This window comes from Phyllostomus discolor, chromosome X (assembly GCF_004126475.2).
Source record: "Phyllostomus discolor isolate MPI-MPIP mPhyDis1 chromosome X, mPhyDis1.pri.v3, whole genome shotgun sequence".
NCBI classification, from domain to species: Eukaryota; Metazoa; Chordata; class Mammalia; order Chiroptera; family Phyllostomidae; genus Phyllostomus; species Phyllostomus discolor.
The window spans coordinates 19,754,393-19,781,574 of record NC_050198.1 but is presented as its reverse complement, the minus strand read 5'-3'; the positions used below and the strand labels follow the sequence as shown (position 1 = coordinate 19,781,574).

Here is a 27,182-nt window from a genome sequence, read left to right as displayed (position 1 = left end):
ATTAAACCAACTATCACTGAATACATTAAAATTACCACTATATAACAGATGGCTGATACTGACTTTTGGTAATTATGTCCCTTACACATCTACTCTGCCAACAACAAAAAAAAAAAACAGAGCTCAAAAATATTGAAGGACAAACACAATACAAAAATAAGATACTTCATAGTAAAAATAGACTTACCAGTACCTGAATGTGTTTGTCTTCATTGAGAAAGTATTCTGGATTGGTAGAAGTAGTATATTTTCCCATGTATAATGCACAATTTTTGCCCAAAATTTTTAGGAGAAAAATAAGGATGTGCATTATACATGGGTATAATGATTACATGCCATAGGTATAATAATCCCATGTACAGTGCACATAAAATGTGGGTGTGCATTATACATGGGGCACATTATTCATGGCAAAAAAACAGTTTGTTTAGCTATAGGTCAAAGGCCTGAGGAGAAATTATATGTTGTTTGAGTTGGTGTGTGATGGGCAGCAATTTCCTTTCACCTTCTCTCTTCTGTAATTTAATAGACTATAGTCCTAAATACAATCTTTAACCCAAAAGCCATGGTCACTTTGTCATAAAGATTAGTCAACCATATATATGATATAAGCTGTCCTTTTCAAATAAAATTATACCATCTATATAATTACAGATATTATGATTCAATCACCACCTTTTATATAGTGAATCATATACATGTATAGCATTATATATATATAAACCATATAGATATGAGTTTTAGATTTATTATGAGCACAGACTTTACAAATTAAGGTTTTATAAATCAATATATATGAAAATAAATTTAATATTCAAAAACCAATAATTTAATTAACATGATGGGGTACAAACAACCATTAGAAACTATGGCCTCACCTTGACCAGTGTGGGTCAATTGGTTGGCTGTCCTGCAAGGCAAAGTGTTGTTAGTTCGATTCTCAGTTAGGGCACAAGCCTTGGTTGCAGGTTCGGTTGCTGGTTGGGGTGTGTACAGGAGGCAACCAATGGATGTTTCTCTCTCCCTCCCTTTCTCCCTCCTTTCTCTTCTCTCTAAAACTAAATAAGTAAAATCTTTAAAGCAAAGATATTGTGGCCTCAAGCAATGTCTTCAAATATATATAAAACATTAATCTTTTTTACTCTGATTTTGATGTCTTTTTAATTTTTTTAATTTTTAAATCATTTTTACTATTATTCTACTACAGTTGTCCCAATTTCCCCCCTTTTCCCTCCTCCACCATCCCACCTCCCTCACTACCACAGTCAATTCCCAAACTCTTGTCCATGTGTGGTTATCCATTAACCTTATATTAAGTTTTTAAAAGAATACCATGTCAGTGCTCATTTTGGCAGCACATATACTAGAATGGGAATAATACAGAGAAGGTTAGCATGGCCTTTGGACAATGATGACACGCAAATTTGTGAAGCTTTCCATATTCTTCCCAGTCAGGGCACATACCTAGGTTGCAGGTTTGATCCCTGGTCCAAGTGTGTATGATTCCCAGTCCCGGCACATATCACATCACTGTTTCTCTCTCTCCCTTCTTCTCTCTCTAAAAGTAATGAAAAAATGTCCTTGGGTGAGGATGAAAAAAATAAATAAAAACATACCATGTGACCTAATGTGATCCTAGCTAAAATCTATACATATTATATGCATCTAACAATATATCTTTATCTATATATTAATATTTAGAAGAGTATACACCAAATGTAAAATGAGAACAGAGATTAGTATGAGCCATGGCATTATTAAATACTATTCTGGTATTCTGGCAAAATGAGATTACTTTGGTGTTACAGTATGTTCATTTTATGTTATTGTTCTTTTTTTCAAATACAGAGCACTCACATTTTATTTATTCATAATATAATATGAAAATATTCTATTATGCCTATTAAAGAAAAAGCCACTTACTACTAGATATTTGCAAATTGCATGACAGTGGTCAAATATGTGTTGTTAGATTACTTTGGTTGCCTTCAGAAATCAATGGTAATATCTATAGAACTGGTAGATCCTAATCTGATAAATCAATGTAACCCATGGCTGCATTGGGTATAATAATAGGTAACAGGATTGTTTTAAGAAAGAAATGCAGTAATGTATGTACCTAGTATGCAGCCTAGAAATTAGTAAGCACTCATTAATGGTTAATTTTCATAAGAAAACTATGTTATTTTAGGTTTTTTACTTAAAATCATATCAGCAAATATACACATCTTGAAAAAATAATGACAAAATTAGTAACATAATGTTAAACGAAGAGTTGAGGAATCCATTACACCATATAGTAAACATGTAGACCTTGTGCTAATAGGTACTTTGAAATCCCATGTATATTTCACCAATGAATACCATGTGAAGGTATTTCAAATGACAGCTTTTCCAATTCATAGATTTCTACTTTAAGGGACTATATTTACAGTTATATTAATTTAGAATTAATGTATTACAAACCTCACTTCACCTTTCCATACTTCTAACATAATTTGCCAGGCATGTCTGCAACTCTTAGAAAAAAAATTATGTTAAGAAAGGAAACCATGACATTCTTATTGAAATGAAACATTCAATAATGGATTGAGAAATTCACAGGAGGCAATCACCATTGTAAATCAAAGCTCCAAAATATTTTCTGAAATTTATTTTCTCTTTGTTGCTAGTTACTATACAAACCACCATACTAGCCAGGGATGGAAATGAAGGTTTGAAGGGACACGAGTAGAGAAACAACCACAAATAGCCACAAAACTCAATTCTGTATATTTCACAGCGCTGTTAACTTTAATGAAGGTTAAGGTAGTGGTTTCAATTTGTCACTTTAGAAAAATTTTCAGCCCTGGCTGGGTAGCTCAGTTGGTCTGAGACTTGTCCTCATAGGCCAAGGTTGTGGGTTTGATTCCGGGTCAAGGCACATACCAGAATAAATCAATGAATGCATAAATAAAAGGAACAACAAATTAATCTCTCTCTCTCTCTCTCTCTCTCTCTCTCTCTCTCTCTCTCTCTCTCTCTTTCTCTGCCCCCCCAAATCAATAAATTTAAAAAATTTTCTTCAATCAACATGGAGCTGCTCCAGGTGAAGCAGAAGCAGAATCAAGAATCCTAGAGTCTGTCTTCTCAAGGAGGGTTCTTGGAATCCCTAGATCTTTCCACTGAACAGAGCTTTGAAAAGACCTGAGTTAGAGAATAACCAAAAGGAAAGAAACACAGGGGAAACACAAACCTAGATAATATGACTTATAAGGTGCAGTTTGCTTGTTTTCAATTTGAGGACTTCCAGAGAGAAGCTTCTCACCAGGGAGCAAAAATTGCAATATCTATCACGAAAAAGAGTGCATACATATTTTTAGATTCCTAAAGGTCTCAGTTCAACAACGCTAAGTCCAAAATGAGGTTCTTTTGCTCATGCTGGCCCTAATTTGACTTTCCTTATACGTTCTACCTCTTAGTCTAGCACCTAAACTCTTCCAAAGCATTGACACAGTCAGGCCCATTCTCTCAAGGAAGACTCTGCCACAAAACCTTATCTGAATACATTGTCATACTCAAACACAGAGTACAGTGGATCCACACCTACCATATCAGCTGTGGTTTCATAACACAGTATTCCCCAACCTCCTCAAAAGTCTAAGTCCTAATTTTATTTACCACCCATTGTCATATACTGGGACTCCATTTCCTAAGGAGAGCCACCACTGCAGCTCCACTGCAGTTTTGTAGCACCCCATACAACTAAAGAGTGTCACTAGTGATTCTGTGGGGAAATACTAAATTAATTTGATGCTATAGTGATCTATTAATTTAGATATCCCCAACTTAAGTGATCATCACCAGAAGATGGCATAAATATTCTAAATAAGAAAGTGAATGGATATTTAGAGACAGTTTCCTGTTAAGAAACACAAAGAAATGTTTTAAAATTATCGCGCACAATCCAATACAAATTGTTTTCTTACTTATCACAGAGCTCTTCTTTACTGTAGAGACTGGGTGTCATAAAAATGTAAACATGCTCTCTTCATCTACATTAATGTCAATAACTAGAATTTTTCAAAAGTAAAAATCTGTGTAAGTCTAGAGTCAAATCTAGAAAAAAATGAAATCCTAATTTCAGTTTATATTTTCAATATGAAATACCTATTTTTCTTGCCACTTTAAGGAAATAAACATTGATAAATGTTATTAACATTTAATGAATGATTAATAGCACTGTCTTTTCCATAATAATTTATTATAAGAAGTATTTTATCATATTCAAGAGACATGTAAATAATTCTACGCAATGCCATTTATAAATGCTTTATAATAGGGTGATAGAACATTATTTAGAACCTGTTTCAAACTTGAAAAAGGTAAAAACAAGCCTAATGACTGAATCTTAAAAGTCTGTGTTCTCATCAACCAAGATTCTTAAATCATTTCTAAATGTTACCTTGATTTAAAAGGCAACCACCATTTCTTATTCAGTTTTGCTGTCAAGTAGAAATAGAAAAATCTACAGCACTGAACCTGGAGTGAGCACCATGGCATAGAAGTGTTAGGTGCAGTGGTAACAAAAGCTCCAGATCATTACCTGTCATCAAAGCCTAGAATATTCTGTTATGACTTTTACATAGATTCTAAGTAAGGGATATATTAGAAGGAAGGAGTTTATTACAGTTTTTAGATAAACTTTTCAAACTAATTTACTGATATTAAACCTAACTTAGAAACGAATGACACCTATTACTGGAAAATGGGAAATTTCCAACCTTATGTGGCATTTTTCTCCTTCCTAGCCTCTTGATGGAAATTTTATCTTAATTCTGCCATTGCAGATTTTTGAAATGTAATAACCACTTTCAGAAACTGTGGTGATGAGAAAAATTCACACTGGCCTCTGATGGAGGTAAGGCATCAAGCAGTCCCAGTTGGCTTTGGGTGGGTGGGGTGGAATGGAATATTGAGATGAGGTAGGGAATTCCATAGAGTTTGATACCTCCTTAGCCACTGGTCCTTACATTTGAGGATTTTAAGATCACGTTTTCATTGTAGAGCCTATTCTCCTTCATGCCTTGCATCTGCTCTTTGTAGGACCCAAAACATTGGCTAAGTCTTTGAGCATGTGCAATCAGAAATAGCATATTGAAGTAAAATTAAAAAATATATTTTATATAAATTTGGGTAAAAGAAACAAACTGAAGAAAATAAATAACAAAACTCCTACACTGCTATAATAAGCATGACTCCAAATTTTAACAAAAGCAATTTCACACTTTAAAAAGATCTATCTAATACTGTAGTTATTGTTTTGTAAATGGGAGACAGTTGTCGGGTTGCCCAACCCAGGACTGTGAGTTCCCACTTGGTTATCTCTACCTTTAATCTTTTTCTTGTCACAACCACCCTCCCTGCTCAGATATGCCTCCTCTCCCTGCCTGAAGCTCCTCTCCTCTATACTTTTCTTATGCACTCCTGCGGGATTTCTTTTCCTAAACATAACACTGGTAGCCCTGGCTGGTGTAGTTCAGTGGACTGAGCGTGGGCTGGGAACCAAAGTGTCCCAGGTTCGATTCCCAGCCAGGGTACATTCCTGGGTTGCAGGCCATAACCCCCAGCAACCGTACATTGATGTCTGTGTCTGTCTGTCTGTCTCTCTCCCTCCCTTCCCTCTCTAAAAATAAATAAATAAAATCTTTAAAAAAAAGAAAGAAAGTGACTTTTAAAAAAAAAACAACATAACACTGGTCATACTGTTACCCAGCAGCAAGTGGGGTCCCGCTGCCTGCCACCACCCTTTGGGCAAAATTCCAGAGGCAAAGCTTTGGCAATAAAGGAAAGGAGTCTTTAGTCAAAAGCTACACAATTTTGGAATAACACCTTTCCACATGAATTAGTCACTTAAGCCTATCAATAAAGGCTTTAACTGCTGAGTTACCTGATCATTCCCCCTGTTAGTTTTATAATTGTCTTATTTGGATTGGATTAGTTTACAAACTAAAACAACATAAGATACAAAAGCTACACCATTTTTGGAAGAATGACAGTCTTCTGCCTCAGAGCCTGTCCCCTCTAGAACAGTGGTCCCCAACTATTTTGGCACCAGGGACTGGTTTCATGGAAAACAATCTTGACACAACAGGGGGTTGCGGGGAGAGACAGGAGACGGAGCTCAGGGGCTGCTTGGCCACCACACTTTGTGCTGTGTTGCCTGGTTCCCAACAGGCCATGGCTGGGGGGGTTCTCTAGAACATCCAAGGAAGAATAACCCTGCCACCCTCTGCCAAGTCAGCCTGACCCTAGGCTGGGACTGGGGTTTCCTCTCCCATACCAAATCCATCCAAATTACTGTCCTTTGGGCAACCATGCAGCTGCAGCAGGATCATCCTGGCATTCTTGTGGAAGAGAGCCAGAGAGCCAGTGTCTGCCCTCTTTTTATTTTAAATTGTCTGGCCCATAATTCCTCCCTCTCCGGAGGTATTCAGCTTCTCAGCCAATCCTGTTCTAAACTGTTTAACATTGCCTTGGGCTACCTCCTGCTTTGGCCCCTTCCTACTCCTCCCCAGTGATCTGATCGATCTCTCTGTATCAATACCACTCCTTTGGGGACCTGTCATTACTTACATTAGCATTTCTAATCCAAGATCCTCAGAACACATGTGTTTCTGGATAGGTTGCCTGGTGTTTGGTTGAAAAAAAAGAATTTGTGATTAAATATACTTGGAAAACACAGGGTAAACCGAGTTTCTCTACTCATAACCTTTGGTAGCCCAAAAACTCAATGTGAATTTCCAAGTTAGAGTTAAAATATGAAGTACTTTCCAAACTTATTGGTTCATCAAAATTGTTATTTTGCACATCTTCCAATATTTTGAAGGACACTTTTGTGATAGTAGTCGACAGTATAATGACTGAATTCTAAATCTGGCCAGTCCATGAACTTCACAGTAGGGTCCTGTATTAGTTTCCTTGGGCTGCCATAACAAAGTACTATAAACTGACTGGCTTGAAAAAGCATAAATATGAGTTCCAGCCATGAACTATGTAAAAGAGACATTTATTGAAGAAGATATAAGATACAACAAACATTGTGCATAGGACAATGATGCCTCAGTCCCCTTCAAAGTAGGCATCTTGGTTTTCATTTTTATGGTCACAAGGTGGCTGCTGCACTTCCAGACATCATGTCTCCCAATTTTCACACAGTTCTCCCAGCATCTCTTCCACTGTTCAAACCACCCTGCAAAATCTTTTGTTGGAGTCAGCTGCCCCACCATATGTTCCTTCTGCTTTGGTAGCAGAAGCTGCAGAATGAATTTTGCCATGACACTTTCAAGCCAAGATCCTGTGTCAAAATTTTGGACACAGTAGTTTTTGGACTCACCAGATCAGGTTTTAGTTCTTGCACTGCTAGTTGCCAGTCTTTGTTGATTGCAGCCCATACACATTCAACATTCTCAGGTGTTCTGCTTGTTGCAGGCCTTCCAGAATGTGGATCACTTTCAATAGATTCTTGACCATCTTGGAAACATTTGTACCACATTTTTATCTGCACGACACTCATTGCATTGTGACTGAAAGCCTTCAGAATCATCCAAATAGTTTCCATGGAGGAATGTTCAAGCTTCATGCAAAATTTGATGCAGATTTGTTGCTCCACTCAGTCATTTTGAATATGACGGCCACACAGTACATGTGCTCCCCCAATAGCACCTACTGCCCCCATTGACTAATACAGTGAATTCATCATTGTTCACCTATGCACATTCCAGTCCACTCACCTTGGCTGCCAGGCTACATTGATGCCATGCAAACAATTATCATTATATTAACAATGGCTGGACTTTTTCCAAACACATCTCATATATTCTCTCCCAGCTTTGAACCTTTGAAGTTGAAGATCAAGGTGTCAGCAGGTCCGTGTTCTTTTTAAAGTGTCTAGGAGAGGATTCCTTCCATAGCTGTGCCTGTTTTTTAGTAGTTGCCAGCAATCCTTGGCATTCTTTGCCTTGCAATTGCATAATTCCAATAACTGCTTCAATCATCCCATGGCCATCTCCCTATGTGTCTGTCTTCACATCAACTTCCCTCTATGTGTGCCTTTGTGTCCAAATTTTCCTCTTCTTATAAGGGCACCAATCATTGGATTAGCTTCCACTATAATCTAGTTTGACCCCATCTTGACTTGATTGCATCTAAAACACCCTATTTCCAAATAAGTTCATATTCTGAGGTTCCAGGTAGTTATGAATTTTGGAGAGACACTATGCAACCTAGCACAGGCCCCAACCATCTTTGCAGTATTTCCCATCACTATTCTTTTACGGTTTCCTGTATTTCAACCAATAAGGTTCAGCTACCATACTTTCCTTCCTCTTTAGTTCAGATTTACAGATTATGTCCTGAAATGAGTTATCCTTGAGACAGATCCTATATGTAGGCTCACTGAACAACTATACAATAATAAAAAATTCACTCTCCCTCACTTTTTCCTACTATTGAAGGTAGAAAGGGACGTACTTGAGATCCCAGCCACCCTTGCAGCTATGGGTGGCCATGTGAAAATTTCCACACAAAAGTCCTTAGGGAAGGTTGTCATCAAAAAATGAAAATGTAAATCATTATAAGGAGAGAAACTATTCCTTTTTATTTTACCCTTTTATTGTCTTCCTACCTAGAAAATTGGGAGGCATGATGGCTGGAAATGCAGCAGCCACCTTGTGACCATAAAGATGAAAACCATACATACCACATGGGGTAAAACAGGAAGATCAAAGTAGCTTGGGTGCTTGCTAACACCATGGATTGCCTGTTCCTTGAACATTTTTGTGTGCAAGAGCCACTGTTTGCAGGGCTTTCTTCAGCTAGCAGCCAAGTTTAATCCTGATTAATAAGCCTCTTCTATTTGTTAAAGTCAAGCTCTGTCAGTTCTCAATAATCAGACACTGCTTTCTATAGCTGAAAGAGGGCTTTCTTCTTTGAATTGACATAATGACTGGTTGCAGGGATTCATTTATCAATAAATCCTGCCCCTGCCAGGCAGCATTTCTTCTATCCTGCTCTTGAACTGTTATTTCAACATTTTGTGTACCTGAACTCTTCTCAAATTTACCTATATAACTAAATGTAACATAGTTGTATTATATGACTCACAAATATATTCTAACATACTTAAGAGAAAGTATGGCTTCTTACACTTCCTTCTACTTCACAGCATATAATAGCTAAAGTATTTTATCAGAACATGTCCACTATGTTATTAAACTTGGGGGGTTGTAACTGTCTGTAAAGGTGTTATCTAATACTGTCTTCTCAAATAGCTCTTTTTGCTGAATCTTCTGCTACATTCATCAGATTGTCTTGTTGACATCCTGCACAATAAACCTGGAAGCAAACATTGCAGAAATTTTGTATAAGAAATACTTAGTCTACAAATTGATTTCTTTGAGACAAGAAATTAAGCTTCCACTCCTCAGAGTCAGTTCAGAGTTTGTTTTTTGTTCAGACCATGACTTCTCTCCACTCTTGGAACTTGACTCTTGGCAGAAAGATAGACAGGCCTAAAATGCTCTTCTGGGAGTCCAGAGAGAAGGAGCCAGAAAAGACTGATGCTGACGTTTGCAGTAAACTTTAAATAATTTGGTAAATGTTCCATTTATCCTAAGATAACCTTTTGACAAGTAGAGGAAAATCCCTTTACAATAATCATTTCTGAAGGTGACTATATACATTTGCTTAGGCCTGGCCTCATAGCATGGACAGAGCCGAGCCTTTACTTAGTGCCTTTGCTATACATGCACATTCATAAATGTGTACATATAACCAACACACATGCATTCATAAATATGTGCACATAGCACATAGAATCCTGAACTAATCTTTATGTACCTTAAATATGGCAGATCTTCTAGGTGAAATGGAGAAAGAAATGTCTACAGTATTTTCACCATAAAATTTATAACAAGAAGTTTCTGCTGTCTCACCATGCAGATAAGATGTTCATGAACTAATGGCAACTATTTTGTTTTTAACTAGGACTGGAGAAATCCCAGAGCTCAGATTCTTTTACAAGTGTTGTTTGAAAACACAGTGCCATACCACACCTCTCCTACATAATCTATGTGAGCCACCCACCCCAGCATTCATTTAGCTCCTTAAATGCTGCACCATCTTTCCTGATTCAGACACTGTCCATATTGTTCTTTTCTGTTTTCTGGTTAACTGGTACTTTTCTTCCAAATCCCTGGGTAAATTCCCCCTCCTTAGGGAAAACTTAATTGGAATAAGCGCTAAGTGAGCTCCTCCTTTTATAGTCTTTTATAACCTTGAGTATATTACTTTTATTGTTCTCATTAAAGGCTGAGATTTTACATTTATTTGTGTGATTATTTCATGAAATGTTTTCTCCTACACTAGACTATAAGCGAAGAAGGCAAGAGTTATCTAGTTTGTATAATATTACCTTCTCTGAACCTATTAGAGTGACTGTTACATACATAGTAGATAAACAATAAACATTTGTTGATTTGATAGGAGGTTATCTCTGAAAGACCAGAAAGCACAAAGCATTACTGCCTTATATCAGAATATATTCAGCTGTAAAAAGATCAGCTGACTATGTCTCAAACAATAAAGGAAATTTATTGATTTACAAAGCTACATAGTCCAGATATGGGATGGATATCAAGGATGGTTTGATTCAATGGATCAGTGGGGCCTATAAGAACCCTGATCCTTTTCACTTCTCTCCTTCTCTTTGACTTGGCTCCCCTCCACCATCACAAGATGAATGACTGCCAAAAATTCCAAACGTTACATGCTTTCTTGTCTGTATACCCAGGGGGAATATATTCACCACAGTAAAAGAAAGAAATGTACAGGTTTTGAATCGCTTCCCCCCAAAGTTCATATGTTGAAGCTCGAACTTGCAGTAACTTAGAATGTGACTGTATTTAGAAATAGTCTTTAAAAGGTTAAAGTGGGACCGTGAGGGTGGGCTCTAATCCAATACGACTGGTGTCCTTATAAGGAGAGGAGATTAGCACACAAACAACTCTGAGGAAGGAATGTTTATGTGAGTTCACAGCAAGAAGACAGTTATTTACAAGCCAAAGAGAGAGGCTCAGTAGAAACCAAATCTGCCTATACGTTGAACAATTCTATCCTCCAGAACTGTGAGAAAACACATTTGTCATTTCAGCCACCCAGTCTGGACTTTTGTTATAGCAGCCGTAAAATACCAATACATGGAGATAATGTCATTTCCCAATTAATTAGGCAGCTGTATAGAACTTAGTGGAAGTACAGTGAGAACACAGAGTTCACACAGGGGTCTGATACATTTACATGGCTTTTCCCTGGACCATGGATTCCCTCATCATACATGGTTTCCTGTGATGCTCTCATACAAAATAATTCCTGTCAGAGTAGAAAAATATTCAAATCCCTGCTCTTTTATACTCAGGCTTCTGTATTACTGTGCTTTCATATCAGGCTTACATCATCCTCTTAGAAGACTTACCATAAGAATCCATATATTTCTATGTGAAAGATGTTTATAAATACTGAGTATTTTTGTCTCTTCATCAAAACTGAACAAAAACATGCACATTACTTATTCAGCAAGAGAAAATAAGGTCTTCCCAAATCAGCCTCCCTAAAAAGCAACCATGCCTCTCAACATTCTATGGTTCTAGAAAGCCAATAGCCCTACAGTCCAGCTACAAGGACTGTCACCATGAAGCCATCTCTTCAGCAGATGTTCCCACTTCGCTAATGTGACTGTTAGTAGAAGTGAGGTTAGAGTCAACATTTTCCAACAGCTGGCAAATGAAAGACAAGTTCAGGGCCCTGCATCTACGTAGACCACAGAAGGCTTATAGAAACCTCTAGTTCAGAAGGGAAAACAACTACAGCATAAACCTACTAGCCCATGAAAGAGCTGAAACCCAAATCCTCTGCTTTCTTTCTCTTACTTTGCAGTTCTTATATCAGACATGAACATAGGGCCACACACTCAGCTGTGCCAGAATTGCAGATTTGTTCATTGCTTTAAAACTCCTCATTTGGATTTCTGTCATGATCTATTCCACTGCCATGCTGATTATATTCCATGTGCCCTGTGTGGTTTTGTGCCTCAGGAGGCTGACCTCTACAGACTTCATATGCTACACTCCCTTCTTGTTCTTTGGTTTGGCCAGTGGGCTGAGAAAGCAGGAGATAGTCAGTTTCCCACCCCACATTTCTCTGCTGCTGGGCAAAGCCCTGATCAGAGTATAGTCACCTTCCGCTATTCCAGCTATGCTTTCTGCCCTGCTGGATTGTGGCAAAAATCTAGAAATTTCCAGATAAGATTGCATCAGGCAGGCTGGTGCAAGGCATACAGGAGATCCACATGGAAGTTCATGGTGGCAGCAAATTATCAAGCAGTACGGTAGGATTTCTAAATGTTAATAATTATTTTTGCTGTATAGGTTCTTGCTGGCTGAATACCAGTCCTAGTTCTGCTCTAAGCCATGGCCTGCCTGTGGGAGTGAGTGGGAGTGAAGCTTCTGCTAAACTATCCCATGGCCTAAATGAGGCACAATGGTCTCACCAAATTATAACCCAGTATTTTTTAAAAAAAGAAAATGAGAATAAAACTTTCCTTCTGTGATTTCAATAAACAACTTAACTAGCTTGAACTTAAATTTCTTCAACCAAAAAGTGAAGATGGTACATACCTCATAGGATAACTCTAGAGGTAACTGAACTCAGCATATGTAGTATGTTCAGTATTGTGAATGACACCCAGTTTAAGGATGGTACTGGAGCAACTAATCCATATTTTGAATTTGTAATGAACATAACAAGTACTACACATACTTACTATAGCAATGCAGGAGTCAATTACCTTTCAAAATAACTTGGAATATCTTTCTCTTATTTAATTGTTTGTATTTACTTTCTCCATAAAAAACTCAGAACAGCTCCATCCCTTCTTTATTACAAGATAAAATTTTGTGAGGTTGTAATTTTAACTTATCCCAACCCAACCCAACCCTTCCCACTCTCAACAGTTGCACTTTTGCTATGCTGGTGTTTCTCCTCCTAAATCAGAGAAGAAAATGCTTTCTTTTAGATTTTTAAAAGTCCTGAAATAGGCAAGAAAAATATTTTTGCATTAAAATGAACCATCTGGACACTTTATCCTGTTCTACATCTAACATCCATAGTTATTATAATATTTATTTATTGGATTCTTTATTCATGAAACTGATATTGCAACTATAAATTGCCATGAATAGTCAGCAACTGCTTTTAACTATTTCTATTCCTTTTTTTTCACTAAGAAAAATTCTCTTTATGAGATAGAATTAGGAAATGTTCATGAAAGTTAGAACGCTGATTGAGAAATATGGATCCAGCCCTGACCTGTGTGGCTCAGTGGGTTGGGTGTAGTCCCACGAAACAAAGGGTTGTCGGTCCGATTCCCACTCAAGGCACTGAGTTGTCAGTTTGGTTCCCTGTTGGGGCATGTGTGAAAGGCAACAGACCATGTTTCCCTCTCACACCAATGCTTCACTCCCTCTCTCCCTCCCTTCCCCTCTAAAACTAAATTTGAAAAAAAAAAACTTAAAGAAATCTAGATCCAAACCTTAATTCTGCCGCTAATTTTGTAATCATCAACAATTCATTTTATTTCCTCACCAGTTAAATGTAGGATTGGAATAAATGATCCTTAAGGAACCCTTCAGATTCAGTTATTATCTCTTGCTATTTCTAAGGTATTTTAGCATAAAATAGCACCTAATATATTGTCAGCAATTATATCATGGGCATGTGCATTTAATAATCATAGCAACCCTACTTTGCAGATAAGAAATAAAACTGTGAGGCTACATTTCTAACTCAAGATCTTACCAGCAGTTACTGTGCCATGGCTTGAAAAGGTCATTTTGAATTCAAATCCTATAACTCACTGATTATTACCTTATTTGATGATGATTTTCAAAATAAACTAGAAGCTTAAATGACTGGAAAAAATAAAATTTCACAAGCAATCAGTCAGCCAGTAAATAAGTAAGTGACAATTTTAGCAAATTTGAAAGACTGCTAGGCATTCAAAGTGTGCCAGTTAATAAATGTGGAGATATTTTTAATCCACTTATTTTTTTAAAAAACTATAAATGTAACTACATTTCTAGGGAACAGAACAATAACAGCTACAAGAAAGAACACATCTTTCTGCCTCAGTGGAACTCAGTTGTTTTACTCCAAGCCAACTCCCAAGAGCATAGCACCAGCTGCTTATTTGCCTGCTGTGCTTCTCAGGCAGGTGTTTCTTTGTTGCGTGATTGTGGAATTCAATGGATGGTTGGCTCATGATCTGCAAATTTTTACTTACATATTTAATTTTATAGTCAGCAGTGTGTTTTCTGGGTAGATTATATCAGTTTCCTAAGGTTTACATGAAACCAGTGACTCTGAAATTCCTACTGGTGGAAGTTACAAAAAGATTCACAAGCTAGGAGTATCTTGATTGTTTTACAAATAGAAAAGATTAACAAATATAATCTTAAAAAAAAACTTAAGCCCTGGCTGGCATGGCTCAGTGGATTGAGTGTCAGCCTCTGAACCAGGTCACTGGTTCGATTCCCAGTAGGGCATATGCCTGGATTGCAGGCCAGGTCCCCAGCAGGGGGCATGCAAGGGGCAACCACCCATTGATGTTTCTTTCCCTCTCTTTCTCCCTCCCTTCCCCTCTCTAAAAATAAATAAATAAAATATTTTAAAAGGAAAACTTAAAATGTAATATATATTTTAAGTTATCTTAGTAAAAGGAAATGACAATAGCCATCTCTGTGGCAGTATTGTGAGGATTAAGGGGATGGATGATATTGACACAACTTTTTTAAAATGTGAGATGATATTGCTCTTGCTTAACTATTAATTTCATTTATAAAGTCTTTAAAAGAAATACTTTCCTAAGGCTGCAATGACATTTCCCTTCATACTACACAATGCTTGTCTATGTAGAGTGCTGTAAAAAATCTTGTGGGGATTTGGAACTTGAACTTTACTTCTATTTATTGGTGCAAAAACATCCATAAATAGAAATCACAGTAATTAGAATCAATAAATAGAAATGACACTTCATCATTTCTATTTAGATACAGTCTGATGTCAGTTCTTCTGATTCATTGAAATTAAAGCTCAATGTACTTCTTTCCCTGTATAAGGCAATAGAAAAAAATTCATTATACATTGATTGAGATAAACTTTTACAACTAATGCTGTGGTGTCAGGTCCCCTGAAAACTCGGCATTTCAAAACCATTATATTTACTTGTATTGCAGCTGATCAAGGCTGGGCAGATCCACTCTTGCTCCTGGGACATGGAAGAAAATTCGTGGAGCCGTGGGGATGCTTGACATACCTTTATTCACAGGTAGACAGGCCACACACGCCACAAGCTGCATGTCTCTAACTAATGAGAAGCCCCTACTTGTTTACGTACTAGAGGGGAACAAAGCTGGAAAAATGCCAGAACATAACAAAACATAACATAACATAACATAACATAACATAACACAATTCTATGTATGCAAACTCACTTCATGTTATGGGAACAGTTTATCAGACCCAGTCTCAAGGCTAAGAGAACACAACTTATCAGGCCTCTCTAAGGCTATGGAAATATGGCTTCCCTTAGTTACCCAGACACCTGGGTGAGGAAGCCAGACTACCTCCATTACCCTACACTACTGTTCTCAGGTGACACAATCTTATATGTAGGAAACCCTAAAGATTATACACACATACACAGTTAAAACTAATAAATGAATTCAACAAAGCTCAAGGACACAAAATCAACATATACAAATGAGTTACATTTGTGTACATTAACAAAAAGTTCCTTAAATGTAGAAGTAACATGTTGCTATTTCTCTCTACACCTCAATCCTTAATAGAAAATAAACTTCTCTTGTCAATGAGTTTATATTTTCAGTATTTTATAAAAGATTCTGATTTTTGATGATCAAATTCCCCAAGCTCTTAATTATATATTCCATGATTGTCAGAATGGAAATCAGTGACTGGAGAGAAATTAGAAAGTAGTTCAGGGATTGTGTTTTATCCATCTCTCTGTCATACCACCTGTCAAATTTCCTAGTACTGCATTATTGAGGATAAAGAGAGCTCTACATAATGATCAAATGTTTCAATTTGCCAGAAGATAATAATGATTCTTAACTCATATGGGCTTCATAATATAATCTCAAGTTGTATAAAGCACAAAATGAAAGACTTAATGGGAAATTACAAAATCTCTATCATATTGGGTGATTTTATCACATCTATAGTGACTCATGGACAAAACATATAAAAACTTAGCAAGAATATAGATTTGAATGCCACAATGAATCAGCTTGGTCTAATGAATGTATATGTAACATTGCATATAATGACTACAGAATTTTTTTCTGCAAGAACTTGAGGAACATTATGAAAATTGATTACAACCTAATCTACAAAGTAAATGGCAATACATTTTTTTCTCTCCTTGTTTCCCCTTGGTCCCTACTCAGTCTACCCTCAAGTTCACAACCAGAGTGATCCTGGGAAAATCTAACCTGGGTAAGTCATACCTCTCTTCAGATTTCTCCAATGGCTTCACATCGTACTACAAGTGAAAGTTAAAGCCATATCATTACAGTAGCCCACAAAGCCCACCCACCTAGCCCTCCAGCCAACTTTGTCTCTCTAATCCCATCTCTTCTCCACTCCCTCACTTAGTGTGTGCCAAGTACATTTGTCTCTGCTGTCCCATTAACAGATTAAGAGTGATTCAGCCTCTGAACTACTCAATTTACTATTTCCTCTGCCACAGTCTTTCATGCAGATAATCAAACACTCAGTGACTCCTTCATCTCCTGTAGGTCGTTTTACTAAAATCTTCAACACCCTATCCACAACTTATTCTCTATCACTTGTTCTGACTTCATTTTTCTCTAAATCATTCCACACTGTCTAAAATGCTACTGACTTTATCATCTGTCTCCCTTCACTAGAATGTAAACTCCTAGAGCCTATGGTTTTTATTCTACTTTATTTATTGTTATATTTCTAGTAACTAGAGCAGTTCCTGATATATTGCCTGTATGTAATAAGAATGAATGAATTTGGAAATTTAAAAGCACTTTTTATATAACTCTTGAGTTATAGAAATAAGTAATAATAAAATTATAAAATATTTCAAACTAAAGGACCAAATTCATACATATCAAAACTGTAGAATATAATTAAAATAGTACTTGTAGGAACTTTTATAACCTTCAGCATGCTTATTAGAAAAGAATCATTTAAAAATAATTAACCAGGCATCCAACCTACAAATTCAAAAAGCACAGGATAATACACATCCTCAAAATATTAGGGAGTAAACAATAAGATAATAAATAGAAGCAAAAGGTGAGGTCAACAAAGCCCCCGCAAAACAATTATTTGTAAAGACTAATAATTTGGAAAAATTTCTGGTCATAAATAGAGAAGGCAAAGTAGACACTATTAGGAGTGATATAAATGCTGTAATTACAAATACTATGGTAATTAAAAAGATAAAATTATGTTATGAATAATCTTGTCAATAAATTAAAAATATTAGATGAAATGGAAAAATTCTAGAAGAATGCAACCTGTATAAACTGGTTCTATTAGAAAGAAGATAAAGCCATTAAAATTCAGAATGAGTAGATGAGTAGTTTAAATTAACCTACCAAACACACACACACACACACACACACGCATATATTAATATCAGATGGCTTTGCAGGAAAGTTCCAGGAAACATGAAATAACAAAGAATTCCAATAATAAACCAACTTTTCCAGTAGCTAAAAAGAAGGGATACTTCCTCCAACTTATTTGATGATGACAATAACTTTAATAGCAAAAGTTTTTAAAATAGTGTATGAAAAGTTACAGGACTGGACTTCTTGGAGAACTGGCTGATTCTAGGACTGGCGCTGAAAATGTACACAGTGAGCCTGGGGCATCTCGTAGTGCCAGAAAGGAAGGAAGTGTTTGGAAAAAAACAAAACAAAATAGCACAAAGATTTGGGTACGTCAAAGGAACACAGAAGACAACACTTGAGTAACAAAAGAAATAACAATATTGAATTGCAACCCGGGGTAGGGAGTAAATATCCATGAGTTCATAGTAATGTAAATAAGTGATTAAATAAACAAATAATTAAGGGAGAAAAAACAAGTCTCCTGTGCAGAAGAATTCCAAATAATGTATGTAAATTTCCCTCCCTTAAGGAGGGGGAGCATAAATCTCCAGTCCTTAATTGTGGACTGTGTATAGTGACCTCCTTCCAAAGAGTATAGGATGTCAAGTTCTAGGCACATTTCATGAATACAGATGCGATACTCACAAACAAACAACCGACAACCTGAGTTTAGTTTTGTTGAAAAAAATCATCATTACCAAATTGGTATCAACCCAGAAAATATTTCAACATCAACACAAATTTTAATAAAATTCACTAGATTAAGAGACAATAAAAGGGAAAAATATAAACAGATCAATAAAACATTTGGTACAGAGGCTCTGAGGTACTAATATCCTATTCTGAATTTGGTGTTGGGTACATGATTGCTCATTTCATTGTTATTGGTTAACTTGATATACCTCCCTTTTGTAAACATGCCATATTTCATAGTAAAAATGTGACTGTGAAGAAAAATGGTTTGGGGGTTGGCAGGTGGTTTGCTTGGAGATGTACTTGCTTCTCTGCAGTGGAGGAACTTATTTGTAGTATTTATGCATTTGGACATAATCCCCTCTCAGGACCCACCTACCCATGCTTAGATGCCCATTTCCACCTCACCCATGCCCAGCGGTGTTTCCAGCAAGGTGTGAATCAGGTACACAAACCCAGTGGAAACTGAAAAGTATGTTTTTAGCTGGGAAATGACCCACAGCCTTTCAGGCCAGTGGGGAGCGTGTGGAAGCGCCTCCTAAACAGTGGGATACCTTGGACGCCTTAGAGAGATCTATGGCATCCACCACTTCTTCTCAGAGAATTTTTCTCCATTTCACCTCTCCCGGCTCCACTGTGAACTTCTCAGCTATCATCTCATTCCCGCAGCCATATACCTGGATTTTACTTCTTGGTCTGGTACCTTTGGCTTGAAAATCAGTTTACATGGTTCACCTGGCTGCTCCCCAGGGTGTAGCTTTTATATTCTTCCCTTATCTGCATTCAGTGCACTTCCCATGGACAAATAATGCCCTGGCCTGAGTTCACTGTCTTGAGGGAGAAAGGCATATGCAACTGCTGTAGCTTAGCTCTTTTAACTGCATATTGGCATGATTTTTGTGATGTAAAACAACTAACCTGCATGGAGCGAATATTTGTCCAATTGTGATATGAAAATGATAAATTTAATATTAAAACTATAAATAATTTTTCTAGGATAGTTACATAAGTGAAGTTACTTGATGAATGATGAGCAAGAAAATAACCCTAAATGAATTACAGATATTATAATGACTTTTTATACAAATCATAGTTCCTCTAAAGCCATAGCTTTTTTGTATTTGCATAAATAGATATTAAATAACCCTATTTCTGCTCTTGGAAAGATAACTAGATCACTATATTCAATCTAACAATATTTTCTAAAATGGGGTTTAATGTTTATAACTTTTTTCAAAAGGTTGGGGTGTAAACAAGGTTATATCTCTTATTTTTCAAACTGATTGCTTAAAACCTCACATCCTCATTAGCAGTATTCCAACCTCTCCTTTTTGAGGGCTTTAGCTTGTATTTATCAAGAAAAGGAGAGCTCACCTAGTGTAAAAAAAAAATCAATTCTTTCAAAATCTATCTACACAGAAAGTTAAAGTGTAGTTCTAACACCGCTGTGTTGTTGCCATATGGAGTCACAGCTGGACTCTGATTCTCCGAGATGTGATGGTTGACTGTCAAGTGCTCAGGTGAAGCTCTTCGGTGGTTTGGATTTTTTATGGGACACGGGGGTACCATGGTCCAGGGTTCCAACATTATAGCTGTGTGTGTCTTATTGACGTCACACTCACATTCTCAGCTCCTGTTCTTCAAAGTAAAATGGGACCTCCTCAGAGACTGACCTATTTACCAATCTTGTGATACCGGCCCACAACACTTCCTTTTAATAAGAGCTCACTGATGAAAGTGCCCTAAAAACTGTCATGAGTAAGTAATTATCCAGTTGGTGGGGGTGTTTGATTTTTTTAATTGAAAGCATTTTACTTTACAATTAGATTTTCTCTTTATTTTTTAAAGATTTTGTTTATTTATTTTTAGAGAGGGAAGGGAGGGAGAAAGAGAAGAGAGAGAAACACCAATGTGCGGTTGCTGGGGGCTGTGGCCTACAACCCAGGCATGTGCCCTGACTGGGAATCGAACCTGCGATGCTTTGGTTCGCAGCCTGCGCTCAATCCACTGAGCTATGCCAGCCAGGGCTGGGGTGTTTGATTTTAAGTACAAAGAGAACTTGCATACTTAGGAGTCATTCTGGGTTTGGACTGCATCCAGATTTTTGTGTGATTATTTCCCATTTTTTACCATTGCTTTTCCTACATTTATTTGACAATTATCAGAATATGTTCAAGCACTTTAAACAGGTACCACAACAAACACAAATAGTTTTTGGTGGGACACAGAAGTGGGCCTACAGTTGAGTAGCCTACTAGCCCTGAGTTGACCTGCTTTATACACACAGTGCAAAGTGTTAGTTAAATTGGTTAGTTCCTTGAATTGACATAGGTTTCTTACATGAGATGATGATATGTTAAAATGACATATAAAATATGATGGTACAGCCCTGGCTGGTGTGGCTCAGTGGATTGAGCACCAGCCGGTGAACCAAAGGGTTGCCAGTTCTATTCCCAGTCAGGGGACATGTCTGGGTTGCGGGCCAGGTCCCCAGTGAGGGGTGAATGAGAGGCAACCACACATTGATGTTTCTCTCCCTCTCTTGCTCCCTCCCTTCCCCTCTCTAAAAATGAATAAATAAAATATTTTTAAAATATAAAGGTACAAAGAAATCTGAACTAGGAGACAGAGGTGTCCCTATGTTTACTATCTTTCAGTTAAGATGCCTTCACTCATCCCTGGTTAATACAGTAGCCTTACAAATTTTTGGTTTGTATTACTATGTAGATTGTGCTCTACACAAAGTAAGCTTGGTGTGTGGGGGGTTATAAATAATGCTTAGTCTGAAACACTAAGTCTCCAGGTGGAAAGAAAGGCAATTAACAATGCAGGGGTGGGGCAAGGAATGGTGAATGGGGGATCAGTCCTGGGTTGAAGTCTACTAGGAGGAATAAAACAAAAGGCACTTAGCCGTGTTTGTCATCTGATTCCCTGAGTATAACACAGCTTTAGACCCTCTTGTAAAAAACACATTAGTTGGCAACAGTAAAATGAGCTTGATGCTGTATCAGTTTCAGGTGGCATAAGACAGAAATCTCAGCCTTTTTACTTAATGGTGTGGCCTTAGGTAAGTGACTCAAACTTCACACAACTCAGTTACCTCACCTGGAAAGCAGTGCTGGCACCTACCTCTTTTGTGTGGTTGTATTCATTTAATAGATTTTAAAAGCATGTGTTAAACACTTAGGAACAGCTAGCAGTTGGTAGACACTCAATAAATTATAACTAATAAAAACATTAAGAAAATTATGTGCAATAAAATTTGATTTAGAGCTACTTACATCTCCCTCACACTCAGTCATTAATACACGTGTTTCACAACAGTTAAGTCTCAGACAGGCCTTGACCAATCATCTGAGTGATGGCCACAGGATTCTCTTTCCCAACCTTCTGGCCATACTTGACAGCACATTGTAACATGGTCTTATAATCAAAGTCCTTGCCTCAAATTTAAATAAAGTACCAAATAGGACAGATACGGGGATGCTAGAGTGAGGGTGACAGAGACTCCCTCTTCCAACCACTACATTTTCAAAGAATACAAAGTAGGACCAGTTCAGTATCTCTTGACCCCTCTGCCTGATCAACAACAGAAATAGAGACCTACAATGGAAGCACTACCTTTAAAAAAAGAGCGATTTTATATGTCCAACCTGAATCAAGCCTGAGCTACAAAGAGGTTTTAATGCTAAGTGAAGTTTGGAGATTTAATATATTGCATCCGGGCATTCTAATCGCTGAATTGAGCTTGTATTTGCCACCTAAAGTGACCATGGGGCTGCCTATTACCTGAAAGTGAATGAACAGACACCCATGACCTCTGTAAGAGATTTCAGTGAAGAGTGGAGGAAGTTTACCCCCGTACTAAAAATGTTTAAAGGGACCCTGGGAGAAAGACAAAATATTAAGTGGCCTTTTCTTTCTTCCATTTTTATTGTGGTAAAATGCACATGAAATTTATCATTTTAACCATTTATAAGTGAACGTTTCAGGGAATTAAATGCCTTCGTAATACTGGCTACCATCACCCACTATCAATTACCAGAACTCTCTCATCTTGTAAAACTGAAACTCTAAACCTGTTAAACAGCAATTCTCCATTCCCTTCTTCCTCCAAGCCCCTGAAAATCACCATTCTACTTTCCATAAGTTGCCTTTGGAATACGTATTTTTTTTTTCAAATAGATAGATTACCCATAAATGGTGGCATCATTTCCAACTCTTCACTCTTTAGTATCCACATATCTTGGTTGTTTCCAAACAGGTTTTACATTTTTTTCTATATAATGCTTTTACAAACGTTTTCTTCTTGCAAAGTCATTGTCAAATAAATTATTCAGAATATAACTAACTCTAACTTAATCTAGACTAATTTCTCTATTTCTGATCTCTTTCAAGATCAAGCGAAAAGGTGAAAAATGAAGAGAAGGAACTGAGGGACGTGGACAGCAGCATAGTAATTAAGAGGGAGCAGGGAGTGGGTGGAGGTGGAAGAGGGTATGGGGAGATAAATGGTGATGGGAAAAATGAAATAAAATAACAAATAAACTACGATTAATGATTACCACCAAAGTATCCTCACTTATGTACATAATCTACTGTTTTACATTTGTTCTGACACTTTGCAGAAGGGATGATCACAAGGCAAGAAACACCATACAAACTAAATAGTGAAGCATTAGCAGATATATTGAGAACTCAGACATCGTTGGAAAGCCTTTTGGAAGAGTGAAAGAACAAAGCCACTTAAACACTTAGCTTCAATAGTAAAGAAGCCTGGCTGAGAACAGAGATCAAAGACAGAGGGAAAGGTTTTCACTACAGATTCAGGAATGTCATGTCTGAATTTTGCAGGACACTCCAGAGTTTTAATAATTGATCTAGTTGTTCCCTTAGTACACTTAGTTGGTCAGAAGTTGTGTCCTAAATTTGGGGTTGATGGCATGCTGGTTGGCATGGACCTGGCTTGGTAATGGCAAAACCAACCTCACATTCAGTAAAATGACAGTGGGGACATTGTCTCAAAATATACAGAGACTTTTCGGTCTGGTGAAATTGCTCACATCCAGGGAAAAATATTTCTACATATTTCTTAAGGAGAGACCAGGATATTCATGAAGACTGTATGCCATACAAAAAATACAGTATGAGCTCTGCATGTGTCTGTGTGTGTTTTCAGACAATTTGATCCACTGCTCGCTTATTCCAAAAAATAAAAAGTCAGAATGTGGATCCTGTGAGAGAATGAATATGACAACAGCATAAAAGGAACAAAAATAGGATTTCTTTAAAAAATGGGCAAGTGTATATACATTCTTTAGAAATGCCTTTTAATTGTTTTAATCTCTGTTTCTGTTTCTCTCCCTGGAACTAGGGAACAGGAGTAAACATTGAAAATCATCAGGAAAAGACCAAGACTTTAAAAGAATTTGATAAATGAAAGTTGAGTTAAGAAGCATGGAATAACTGAAAGTATTTTGCAGCAGGTCTATCAATAATTAAAACCACACCCTTTAAGATAATTTCTGTTTTAATTTTGCTGATTGCAAAGCACAAATTTAATGTGTGTATTTTTCTTACATTATTTCATCCTGCACTCAGAAACTTGAGCAAAGAATGAAAACCAGATTTAGTTTTTTTCCCGAAAAGGAAGCTTGTCTCTAAGAGAGAAATGTACTACAGGAAAAGGCATGAGCAACAGCAGTGCACATCCATTCAGTGAAAAAATATATTAAGATCACAGAAAGACCCAAAGCACACAACATATACACAAAATATGTGCTCTCCACCATGGGTACACACAAAGTATTAAGATGTATGACCAAAGAAGTGTCCAGAGATCATAATGAAAGTGATAGTGAATGGTAATATGGTTTGAAACATTTTGAGAAAATTGCAATATTAAATATAAGGCTCTGTTGGGAAAAAAGGTACTTCTCTGAATGTGTTTGGGAATCTGCTTTATCTGTCTTCCTTTATCAAAACTGGTGATATCTTGTTAAGAAATAATAACGAGTTTTCAGAAAACACAGCTTCACTCAGTGCACTGTAGGGCTATGGTGTCAAAACACAGAATGGTGGTGTCGGGCACCCTGATTCTATGCCAGCTATGAAAAATTGGGCACTGCAAGGGTGACAAGCATGTTCTTCAGTCTTAATTGTCAACTGTAGTAATCAATAACTTTTATTTATCTGTCATTTTTGTCCTGACCTGCCAAGTATTCATATATAGTTGAGCTTTCATAATTTTAATTAAATATTTTATTCTATTACAGCTGTCCCAATTTTTCCCCTTCGTCCTCCTCTGCCCAGCCCCACCCCACTCCCACAATCAATCCCCACACCATTGTCCATGTCTATGGGTCACTCATACATTTCCTTCTCATAATTTTAAAGTAAATTTTAGTTGTCTTCCTCTTTAGTTTTTTTCTTCATCATATGGAAGATTCTGCCTATACTTTGTCTATACATCATGTCCCCTGGATCAACTTTCTCAAATGCCATATTTAGCTTTCTTTTGCTTCCACAGGCAGTTTCTGTTCTCAGCACTGTTCACTGGCACACCACTTGTTGGCTCAAGATAAGGCATTTATAAAGAGTCCATAGAGTAAATGTCAAAGTGGCCAGAGTTTGAAACCACAATAATGCAGCTTCATCATCTTACTTTATCTAGAGATATCATTTCCAGGCATGTGACTCTTGGTATTTAATGCTCTGTATCAGCGGGGATTCGCTGCCCTTTTGTGCTTTGCTCCATGATGCTCTTTCAGATGGCTTGGATAATTAAACTTCTTTCTGCCTTTTACTTCTAGATCCCTAGTAGTTTATTTATGTATTCTGAAGCTGAATAAAATATCTCAGAGTTAATTTTCGAGAAGCCAGGGGTCACTCTTAGTGTTCCTCAGTCTTAAAGGTTGGTTTTTAAGGTGCACTTGGAGAGGCATCATCATTTACCTTCATCAGTCAATTAACACATTGTCAGAATCTTCATACTGCACTGCGATTCATAGCCCTCATAGTGGAAGCCAAACAAAACAAGGTGGTTTAGAACTATTGTATCAAGAATATACCGATGCTGGCGAGGCCAGGCAGAGTGGAGCCAAGAGGTCCGGAGCAGTGTAAAGGTCATTGGAGTCACTTGCCCATATGCAGCTCCTTCTTTGTTAGAGCCGGCCCCGCCCACCCCAGCATGCTCTCGCCCTCACCAGGTTGGCTCCCCTGTGCTCAGCTTCAGCACCTAGGCCCAGAACAATGCTAAAAGTAAATGGGCCCTGGGCCTCTGGAGTGATTGGGCAGCCCCTTTCGCTTCTTCTGAAGAACAGCTCTATGGTGAGCCACCTGATCCTCTACGATATTGCTCATATACCCTGAGTGGCTGCAGATCTGAGCTACGTTCAGACCAGAGTGACTGTGAAAGGCTATCCGAGACATGAGCAGCTGCCAGACTTCCTGAAAGGTTGTGATTTGGTGGGTATCCCGACAAAACCAGGCAGGACACAGGATGACCTGCTCAACAGCAATGCCACAATCGTGGCCACCCTGACTGCTGCCTGAGCGCAGCATTGCTCTGAGACCATGAGCTGCATCATTTCAAATCCTGTTAACTCCACCATCCTGATCACAACTGAAGTTTTCAAGAAACATGACATCTACGACCCCAATAAGATCTCTGGGGTGACAACCCTGGACGTTGTCAGAATCAACGCCTTTGTTGCAGAACTGAAGGGTTTGGATGCAGCTGGAGTCAATGTTTCTGTCACTGGCAGCTGTGCTGGGAAGACCATCATTCCCCTGATTTCTCAGTGCACTCCCAAGGTGGACTTTCCCCAGGATCCGATGGCACCCTCCCTGGGAAAAACCAGGAGGCCAGCACAGAGGTGGTCAAGGCTAAAGCTGGAGAAGGCTCTGCCATCCTGTCCATGGCATATGCTAGGGCCCAGTTTGTCTTTTCCCTTGTGCAAGCAATCAACAGATAGGAAGGAGCTGTTGAGTACTCCTTTAAGTCCCAAGAAACGGACTGTCCCTATTTCTCCACACCATTGCTGATGGAGGAAAGGGGTATCAAGAAGAATGTTGGCGTTGGCAAATTGCCCCTTTCAGGCAAGGCGATCACTGAGGCCATTTAAGATCACTGAGGCCATTTAAGATCACTGAGGCCACTGAAAGCCTCAATCAAGAAAGAAGGCTGTAAAAAGAACATGAAATGAGAAAGCAGTTACTGAACAATCCTTTTCCTTAACTTACGAGCACATCATGTCACTATCAAGTCATTTCAGATATGTTTGTATTTCAGTTTGCTTTGATGAGTGTTGTATCCACATTACCATCCCTTCCAAATCGTAGGTCAGTCTACTGGTGCCTCAATAAAAAACAGGCCTTGATATTTTTTTAAAAGAATATGCTGATACTAGTTAAGGTAGACAATGCTGACTAATCATTGCTGATGGGACCAAAACTAGTGACAACTTGATCCTGATGTGACAACCTGAGTGGTCATGAAAGAAATACCATTTTCTTGGTCACCATGTAATGTGCTGAAGGATAAGGAAGAAACTTGGGATTTTAAAAAATCTCTCAGCAGCTGTTTTGATACAGCTACTTGCAGTAGAGGTGAGTCCTGAGAGGCCTGAGAAGATGCACATGCAATGCTTCCTCAACTTTAACTTATACATGAATCACTATGGGTCCATTAAATGAAGATTCTGATTCAATAGGTCTGGA

The 27,182-nt window shown here is 37.7% G+C and overlaps 1 non-coding gene and 1 pseudogene across 1 annotated transcript; both read left to right on the top strand.

Moving 5' to 3' along the window:
- LOC114505651 overlaps window positions 1-26,587 on the top strand; it is a 34,631-nt pseudogene extending 8,044 nt beyond the window's left edge.
- On the top strand, window positions 1,340-1,446 carry LOC114505814. Its single transcript, XR_003685284.1, has one exon. It is a non-coding gene; the product is annotated as a U6 spliceosomal RNA (small nuclear RNA).
- Window positions 26,588-27,182: the final 595 nt, after the last annotated feature.